This window comes from Brassica napus, chromosome C2 (genome assembly GCF_020379485.1).
Source record: "Brassica napus cultivar Da-Ae chromosome C2, Da-Ae, whole genome shotgun sequence".
NCBI lineage: Eukaryota > Viridiplantae > Streptophyta > Magnoliopsida > Brassicales > Brassicaceae > Brassica > Brassica napus.
The window spans coordinates 31,266,110-31,273,725 of record NC_063445.1 but is presented as its reverse complement, the minus strand read 5'-3'; positions in this window follow the sequence as shown (position 1 = coordinate 31,273,725).

The following is a 7,616-nucleotide window of genomic DNA, read 5'->3' as shown; positions in this document are numbered from 1 at the left end:
GAAATTTTGAAGATAATTACGAAGATCGGAAAAAATGGAATATCTCCATTTTTATGCTATGATGGCTTAAGGGTAGAAGAGGAAAAGTGTAAACCGACCTAGGAGCTAGTATATAAGGAGTCCTAGGCGAGAGGCATGGAAAAAGAGACTTTTTTCGGAGGAAACTTAACACTTAGAGTGATTTAGGCATATTTCCGTTTTTGTTATTTCGAGCTGCGACTCAATTAGGTTTAGCAGTCTTAGGGTTGCTAGAACTAGGAATCTCGCCGACAGCTCTCGAGCCCAGGCTTATATCTTGTTGTAACGCTCAAACATGGATTAGGAATAAGATCTGACGGTTTATCTCATCCGTGGGAAGAGATAAATGTCAAATTTCCGAAGATAATCACAAAGAAGAAGGAAATATGGAAAAGCCCGCTGCGCGACAATTCCGGCCCGAGAAGAGGTAAACCGACCTAAGGAAGAGTATATAAGGAGGACCTAGGACGAAGAGAAGGGAGAGCATTCTAAGAGCAAACTTAATACTTAGAGCAATTTAGGCATTTTTCCGTTTTTACTATCGAGCTGCGACTCGACTAGGTTAGAACTTAGGTGGTTAGACTAGCGAACATACCGACAGCTCTCGTGGCCTAGGATCTCACCTGTTGTTCACGATCAAACGCGAATTCGGAAATAAGACCTCTTTGTTCTCTTTTCGCTCTTTTACGATTTATTACTTTCGAATCTTTCATATTGATTGCGTTGTGCATGGCCCAGCAGATAACCGGGACCTTCAGGGAAGGCTAGGTTAACTTGGCTTTCCTCCGATTAACAAAACTCGACGGTGTGAATTTCGGTTCCCACATCAGGCCCACTCGGTCGCTACGTAGCGACCGAGCTTAGCGTTCGTCACGCTCGGTCGCTACGTAGTGACCGAGCTCTTCTGAAACGTCGATACGACATTAGTCCATGCATTCTCGTCTACCTTTCGATGCTATCTCCCGAAGACCGTGGGGAACCCATTTCATGTTTCCCGCCATTCTAAGTCATCGATCAAACTTTACGGCAAAAACCATGGAAAATTCGTTCTTTATAGAAAGAAGTCGTAATTCGAGTCAGAAGTACGGTCCAAAGGGACCTAAGACATGACTCGAGGCCCAACTTACGATTTCTTAACTAACAGCCCGTAAGCCGCATGACGGTTTACGCTTGGTTCGCAAGGAAAGATAAATGTCAAGTTTCCGCGGATAAATACGAAATTTTGAAGATAATTACGAAGATCGGAAAAAATGGAATATCTCCATTTTTATGCTATGACGGCTTAAGGGCAGAAGAGGAAAAGTGTAAACCGACCTAGGAGCTAGTATATGAGGAGTCCTAGGCGAGAGGCGTGGAAAAAGAGACTTTTTTCGGAGGAAACTTAGCACTTAGAGGGATTTAGGCATATTTCCATTTTTGTTATTTCGAGCTGCGACTCAATTAGGTTTAGCAGTCTTAGGGTTGCTAGAACTAGGAATCTCGCCGACAGCTCTCGAGCCCAGGCTTATATCTTGTTGTAACGCTCAAACATGGATTAGGAATAAGATCTATTTTAATCTCTTTTTATGATTTTTGTACTTTGTCGTTGATATCTCGTGTTCTGATTGCTTAGCGTGTGGTATTAACAGATCTCCGGGACCTCTGGGAAATTAGGGTTTTCCTAGTTTCCTAATTTAAACGAAAATCGACAGTGCGAATTTCGGTTCGCACAGTTTGGCACTAGAAGGAGGGGGGGGGGTACGGATCAATCTAACTCTCAACCACATCACGCTCAACCAGACATGTCAACTGACGACGCGGATAACGTGCAGACTCCTCTTAACGGAAGCAGTGGCACTGATATCCACACTCCCGCAGCGGACGTATCCGCGGCCAACGCACCAGCCAACGCCGCGGCGGTCAAGGAGTTTAAAAAGATGTTCGCCACCTACGAAAAAAGGTCGGAAGAACAGGACAGGCTCGTGAGCACCTTGACCAAACAGGTTGAAACCTTAACGGCAAGGACCAGAGCAATCCGTCCCCGCGGAACCACTAAAGTCCGCGGGAAAAGACTCGACTTCGCTACCCCACTCGATAGGCCTGGAGCCGCGCGGGAACAACCTTCGGGTCAAAACCCTAGCGAAAAATCTCTCGTCGAAAAGGGGAACCCTGAAAGTCCTCCGCCTCCCGCGAAAGATTCGGAGGATAACGAAGTCGAGCATGTCAACCTGGATCCTAGCGATGTCTCCAACGATACCGATGAGGACATCGACAGACATCCAAGAAGGACCAGAAGCCGATCTGCTCGGGAAAGCTCTCCGTTCGACAAACCGATGACGGAAGAGGAGGAAGTCCTCTATTGGAACGAACAAGAGGAGCTGGCTGAAAAGAAAACCGAGCTCACTCGCAGTAAATGCCGACAGGCTCGGAAATCTGATGGCGAGATGTCGGATATCCGCGATCTTCGCGATTATATCACCAAGACTGTGGTAGAAGTAAGAGCCGTGAAATCCCAAATCCGTCACGCTACCAGCGCTGCACCCGAGATCGACAGGCTGCTGGAAGGGGCTCGGAAGACCTCCTTCACCACTCGCATCTCAGATATGAGGGTATCCGATCCGGGAAAAATCAAAGTACCGAAGTATGATGGTACGACCGATCCGGAGGCGCACCTTCAGGCTATCCACATCACGATTGGAAGAGCGAGACTGAAGGACGGCGAAAAAGACGCCAGCTACTGCCGCCTGTTCGTCAAGAATCTGGAAGGAGCAGCCCTCGAATGGTTCGCACGCCTTAAGCGAAACTCTATCGGGAGTTTCCGACAGCTCGCATCGGAATATATGAAGCAATACTCTATGTTCATAGATAGAGAAACTTCCGATGTCGATCTCAGGAGTCTGTCCCAGAGGGAAGACGAACCCCTCCGCGAGTTCATCAGCCGATTTAAGCTGGTAATGTCCAGGGTCAGCGGGATAAGCGACAAGGTGGCCATTGATGCGCTCAGAAAGACGCTCTGGTACAAGTCAAAATTCAGAAAATGGATAACCCTCGACAAACCGCGGACGATCCAGGATGCCCTCCACAAGGCGACGGACTACATCATAATCGAGGAAGGAACGAAAGTCTTATCGCAAAAACATAAGACGGCAAGACCATCCTCGAAAGATGTAGATCCAAAAACAAAGAAGAAGAACTCTCGTAACGACAAGTATGTTCATCACGAGGATGAAGATCTCCAAGGAGCGCACAATTGCGCGATCAGTTCTGACCAGGGCCGAACCACGGTTAATACGTGGACTCGCAATCAAGGATATGACGAAAACACCTTCTGCGAGTTCCACCAGGCCCGAGGACACTCCACGACTAACTGCAAAGTCTTTGGAGCAAGGCTGGCCGCGAAGCTACTAGCTGGAGAGCTCTCGGAAGTGACCAGCGTGAAAGATCTCATCCTCGAGACCGATCGCCCCCCGAAGACGGACACAAATCCGCCCGCGGAGAAATCTCCTCAAAGAAACCAATCCAGGGATAAACGCGGCAGAAGGCCGGACGACAAGGGGAACGATAACAATCGTCGCAGAGTCAACATGATCATTGGAGGATCGCAATTCTGCAACGATACGGTTTCGGCCATCAAGGCTTACCAGCGGAAGGCAGAGTCGAGCGCAAACTGGCCTACATGGTCTCTTACCCGAGATGGTCAAAATTGCTCAATCACCTTCACGAAGGAGGAAGCTGGCGGGATCGACCAACCTCACTGCAATCCGCTCGTCATAGATCTCGTCATACGAGATCTGGAAGTTGGAGGAGTACTCATTGACACGGGAAGCACGGTCAATGTAATCTTCCGCGACACTCTCAATCGGATGAGCATCGAACTGGGAGAAGTAACTCCAACGCCGAAACCGCTCACGGATTTTTCAGGAGAAGTATCGATGACCCTCGGGTCAATCCAGCTGCCAGTCATGGCCAAGGAGATCACGAAAATCATCGAATTCGCGGTGGTCGATCATCCTGCCATCTACAACGTGATCATGGGAACCCCATGGATCAACGCCATGCAAGCCGTTCCATCGACATACCACCTAGGTGTCAAATTCCCGACCCCAAACGGAGTCGCAGCTATCTGGGGATGTCAAAAACAGTCGCGACTATGCTTCCTCGCGGAGCACAAGTTAAGGAAAATGAAGACTTCAGCAACGGCAAATCGCAAGCGCACAAAGATAGATCAATTTTCGGCCAAAAACGCTTCAAGGAAAGACGATTTAACACCGTCTGCTGATGCAAATGCTTCGGACGTCGAAACTCAACACGAGTCCAAAGCCGACGCTACAACTCAACCGGAACATCCGGAAGAGAACGCTGACCCGGCCACGGTCATCACGATCAGGGCGGTTAGCACGGCGACAACCGCTGAGTAAAAAACCGCAGAGTAAAAAACCGCCGAGTAAAAACGCTCGCGGCATAAAACAAAACTATGAGATGGCTTGATCCTCGAAAGAGGTACGTAGGCAGCTCGTCGAAAGACGAGTTCAGCTATCCCCCTCTCTAAAAAGGAGGGGGGGGAGTGGGTGCGTATACTCGTATACTCCCACATAGGAAATGACGCGTTATTATAATCGAGTTTTTAGAGATTAAAAAAAAAAATCTCTCTTTACAATATGCATTGCTCCTTTTTAATTAAAACGCTTACGCTTCAGTTAAACGCAAAAGTCTCAGGACACGCCTAGAAAATCTACGAACGTTAAGACTCTTGTCAGTGGCCTCATCCTGCCCGAAATCGGAAAACAATCTTTCTTCAGCACCGAAAATATTTCGTATAGTCTTCGAAACAACCGCGAGACGTCACCAAGTTAAAATTTGAGATGATGCGAACAAATTGTCCGACCACGACCACAAAAACCTTACACCTCGTTCGTCGATTGGCCCCGACGAACGCGTCAACCGTCTTAAACAAACACAACTTGATCACTCTTTTGATCTTCGAACGTCCAACACAAGGACGAAAGCGCGCTAGAAAAAAAATCCGATATTTTGGTCTAGCACTTCCAGTTGACTTAAAAATTGTCCCTGGAAAGATGCTCGATTCATACCATACAAGTCATATAAGCCGAGAACCTATCGCGGACTTTAAATCGGTACGAATCAGGTAGAAATCGCAACAGGAAAATCGATAGCCGGCTAGTCACCGCACAAACCTTAAAACCGAGAGTAAACCTAGGTCTTTCCCTAAACCCATCGCATTGGTCTCAGACATCTCAAGACATGATATCTAAACGATACGAGATCCTAAACCATGTCTCTCCGTTCACATCTCAACGTTCCCGAAAGTTGTAAGAATAAGAAATTTTTATGAAAAGTCACGAATGAACCGACAGATTGAACGTCCCAACGGAATTAAATATGAGACGACAACTCAAATTTACTTCAAATTTACTCGAAACAATTCAAAATAAAAGCCACACTCGGCAGAAAAAGACAAATAAAAGCCATACTCGGCAACAAACGCAGGATAAATAAACAACCTCCTCCCTCCAGATTTTCATTCTACCTCTCAAGGTTCAAAGTAAAAGTTCCCGGACAACGAAGATCCAAACGCATCCGCGGGACGATCCACCTCCCCGCAATCACCGGGAAACTCGGTCGTGGTCTCTACGGTATCAGGAGAAACCGGGATGGGATCCCAAAATCCCTGAATTCTCCCATCGATCGGAGGAATGAGCGCCTCAGCGCGAGCATGATCCTTCATGCCACCCTTCATTAACTCCATCTCCTTCTCGAAAACGTAATCGTCCGCCCGCGTCTTCCAAAGGCTCCCGACTGAACCGCGACACTCATGGAAATCGCCTAGCGAGGTGAAAGCATCCTTGAGGTTCCTGTACTCGACCTCGAATTGAGAGGCGCGAGTCTTCATCACCTCGAAAATCTCCCTCTTGCCCTTCCATTCCGTCTTATGAACAGCCCTCGCATGATCACGAGCGAGTTGCGCATCTCGTGCCAACATCTCGTCTCGCATGCGAGGAAGATCCTTTTCCGCTTTCTCCGCTTAAAGCGATAGATCATGGCTTCTCTATGGCTCGCCTCAATGGCCGATCCAAGCAAGTTCAAGCCCTGTCAAACCGATTAACACGTTATAAGCAAAAAAAAATATATACTTGAAATGATCGTCAAAATTCTTAAAGCCTATACCCCGTTGATGATACGAGATCCTTCCGCGATGACTTTCGGCCTCCCCGACTCGTTCGTAGCCGGAGTAGCATCGAAGCCCGAGGGAAGACCAGCAAAGAAATCATCGAAGTATGGAATAGGGACCTCGCTAGTACCGCTTCCATCGCCGAAAGAAAGGTCTGGATCCCATCCTGGAAGCATGGAATCGTCCACCGAAAACTCTATGTCACCAAGGTCAATATCTTTCCCCTTTGAAGAATTCAGCCCCGTCGCAACCATGGGAGCAGCGTCGGGACCTTGGTCATCGGGCTCGGAGTCACTCCCTGTTTCCCCGCCCAAAGCAGGACTAGGATGCACAAATCTCAACGCTTTTCGAACTCTCTTCGGCGTAAAGGAAGTCCAGAAAAAAGGACCGTTCCTGAGAAGATCCCTCACTGCGATAATATCCTCAGGGAACGGAGCAAGAGGATTGATGAAGGGACGATCGTTCGGCAACCTCCGGAACAATGGGATACAACTCTTTTCAACAGACGCAGCGTCTATACGAACGAAGAAGAAAAATTTCTTCCACGAGTTGAAGTTGGAAGTAGACCCTTTAACCACTGAAATGAAGTTCCAAGGGACCAGCCTATACTTGTCCGTATCCTTGACGATCTGTAACCTAAGAAGCGCTTCAAAGTGATCGACGGTAAGGGAGAGACCATGCTCGTAGCTCAGGATCATGACTCCAATGAGGTGCTGGATGCCAAGGGGATTCAGTTGGCTTATCGCCACCTCGAAACGATCAAACACACGGACGATAATTTTGGGAATCGGGAACCACAAGTGATAGCGCACTAGGAATGCTTCGTAACAAGTAAAGTAACCCTCTGAGGGACTGCTAGCGCGCTCTCCTTGACAAGGAACCCGAAACTCCACCGCATCCGAAATCTGATAGAACGACCGCATGATCTCGAGGAATTCGCTTGTACTCCTACTTGGTGCACCTTTCTCGACCGGGCGATGGTTCATGACCGGGAACGACTTCTCTTTTGGAGGTGTGATCGAACCATAACACGCGACCCACCATGCCTCGTTCTCGGCCGGGTCTACCGAATGAGGAACGAATTCTATCTTTGGCACAAGGAGCGCTTCAGGAACGTTCGCGGGGAAGGACCCTTTCTTTGAACTCCTTTTCTTACTCGACATTTCATATTTTCCTTTTAAGAATCAAGAAGAAAAGGGTAGAGAGAAAAAAAAAAAAAAGAAATTTTTCAAGAGACCTCTCTATGAGAATGAGTAAGTGTAAAGGTTGTGAAGAAGTTACCTCCCTTCTTATAGGCATGAGAAATTACTATTTACTTGCGGATTTTCGGACACGGACTTCGCCCAAATACACCAATCTCGTCCGTACTCACCATACCGCGCGTTAGAATCTCACTAGAAATCCACGATTCTAACGAGCTGGGGGGCTA